The sequence below is a fragment of the Rhinoderma darwinii genome, chromosome 3 (assembly GCF_050947455.1).
Source record: "Rhinoderma darwinii isolate aRhiDar2 chromosome 3, aRhiDar2.hap1, whole genome shotgun sequence".
Taxonomy (NCBI): Eukaryota; Metazoa; Chordata; class Amphibia; order Anura; family Rhinodermatidae; genus Rhinoderma; species Rhinoderma darwinii.
The window spans coordinates 415,092,520-415,095,019 of NC_134689.1; the positions used below are offsets into that span (position 1 = coordinate 415,092,520).

Sequence of the window (2,500 nt, forward strand, 5' to 3'; positions counted from 1 at the left end):
TCCTATTTGAGCTTGAAACTCAAATAATTCCTATTGTTCCCTTCTCACTCCAAGTCAACAACCCCTTTATCCTGTCAGTTTGGCTAATTTTCCTTTTTTTAATGAACTAGTTTCGCCAATAAATAAGAAACCATCAGACTATTTCACCCAATCTGATTGGGACTTTGCTTTAATATTGTTTCTTTTTAGGCAAAATCCTATTTTGGATTTAAAGCTCAAATCATTCCCATCTCTTCTACTCACTCAAAAATGACAAGGAAATCAACAACACTTTCCTCATATATTAAAAACGTTTCGGCAGAAAAACCCGATTTCCTGCATGAATGGAGGAAGACAAAAACTCACTGAACAGTGACTCGTGTGAGGATCGAACTCACGACCTTCAGATTATGAGACTGACACGCTTCCTACTGCGCTAACGAGGCAACCACCAGATGTTTGTAGACAAGCTCAAAGCGGCAAAATGAAAAAATATATATAAATTTTCTTTATTCCCACTTTTTCTTAGTCCATGACTCATTTTACTTAGTAACTGCTTCCATATGGTCTAGCGGTTAGGATTCCTGGTTTTCACCCAGGTGGCCTGGGTTCGACTCCCGGTATGGGAAAGAACCTTTCACTAGTCTTGCACTTTCAAAGGTTGAGCGTTATAGGATAAAAGTGCTCTTTGTGGCCATAAATTCTAACTTATCTTTGTTTACCCATTCCTCCTCTTTTCACCAGATCCTATTTGAGCTTGAAACTCAAATAATTCCTATTGTTCCCTTCTCACTCCAAGTCAACAACCCCTTTATCCTGTCAGTTTGGCTAATTTTCCTTTTTTTAATGAACTAGTTTCGCCAATAAATAAGAAACCATCAGACTATTTCACCCAATCTGATTGGGACTTTGCTTTAATATTGTTTCTTTTTAGGCAAAATCCTATTTTGGATTTAAAGCTCAAATCATTCCCATCTCTTCTACTCACTCAAAAATGACAAGGAAATCAACAACACTTTCCTCATATATTAAAAACGTTTCGGCAGAAAAACCCGATTTCCTGCATGAATGGAGGAAGACAAAAACTCACTGAACAGTGCCTCGTGTGAGGATCAAACTCACGACCTTCAGATTATGAGACTGACACGCTTCCTACTGCGCTAACGAGGCAACCACCAGATGTTTGTAGACAAGCTCAAAGCGGCAAAATGAAAAAATATATATACATTTTCTTTATTCCCACTTTTTCTTAGTCCATGACTCATTTTACTTAGTAACTGCTTCCATATGGTCTAGCGCAGGGGTCAGGAACCTTTTTGGCTAAGAGAGCCGTAAACGCCACATATTTTGAAATATAATTCCGCGAGAGCCGTACAATATGTTTAAAGGGCCATTGACAGATCAATCGCTCCAATGTTCACTTAGTACAGCAAGGAATGCTCCTCCCTGCTGTATAAAGCCACAACTGGACTGAAACAATGGTAATTAGCAGTAAAAAAATTAAATAAATAACTTACATTGTGAGCTTGCGATGCATGACATCAGTCCAGCAGTCTGGCTTCTTCTTTTTCCTGCGCATGACTGGAAGCTGGCATTCTTCCCACCTGATGTTGAGAGAATGCCAGCTTTGAGGCATTCGCAGAAGAAAGAAGCTGGAATGTTGGACATGTCACACAACGCATTGTCAGTTATGTCAATTATCTATTTTATTATTTTACAGCGAATTATTGTTTAGGTCCAGCGGTGGCTTAGTGCAGCAGAGAGGAACACTCCTTTGTGTACTAAGTGACCGCTGGAGCAATTGTATCTGTCAGTGGCCCTTTTAAAAGTGTTGGTCTTACAGAAAATGAACAAAAAAAGAGAGGCTCAGACCCATCTGGGAGACCTCCAGAGCTGTAATAAAGCGCTCAGAACAGATTTTTGCCCTGATAGTGGTCCTTTAAATCAGTTTCTTATGCCCACAAGAGATTAATTTAAAGCCCCCAAGAGTGTAATATGGGTGGCAGATGTTTTTTAAGGCCATATTTTTATTTTTTTTGGGGGGGGGGGGCTATATTATGGATTATGTGGGATTATTTTCAGGGGTGAAGTGGGAAGGGGGGGTTGGTGGGACACACTGTTTTACACAGCCCCTTTATTGATGCAGCTCACTGCTGCTGACCATGAGGCTGTGTAACAATTTCCATGTTATAATGTTCACCTTCAAAGCAGCAGCACAGCCAGGGGTTTCTGGAACGTCCAAGGGAGACACAAGGGAGGAGGCAGATGCCGCTTCACTAGGGGACGCAGGTGCGTGCTTGCAGACGGCGCGGCTATGCAGGGAGTTATGGGAAATGTAGTCCATGCTCCCTGCCGCTCACCACTGCCGCCAATGCTTATCAGGCCATCAAAGAACTACCGTATATGTCGGCGTATAAGACGACTGGGCGTATAAGACGACCCCCAACTTTTACCCTTAAAATATAGAATTTAAGATATACTCACCATTTCGTGCAGGAGCGCTTCACTATGGCCATCGGCG

The 2,500-nt window shown here is 41.6% G+C and overlaps 1 non-coding gene across 1 annotated transcript; it reads left to right on the forward strand.

Annotated features, from left to right (window-relative positions):
- The first annotated feature begins 536 nt into the window (after positions 1–536).
- Positions 537–608, forward strand: TRNAE-UUC (transfer RNA glutamic acid (anticodon UUC)). Its single transcript has one exon. It is a non-coding gene; the product is annotated as a tRNA-Glu (tRNA).
- Positions 609–2,500: the final 1,892 nt, after the last annotated feature.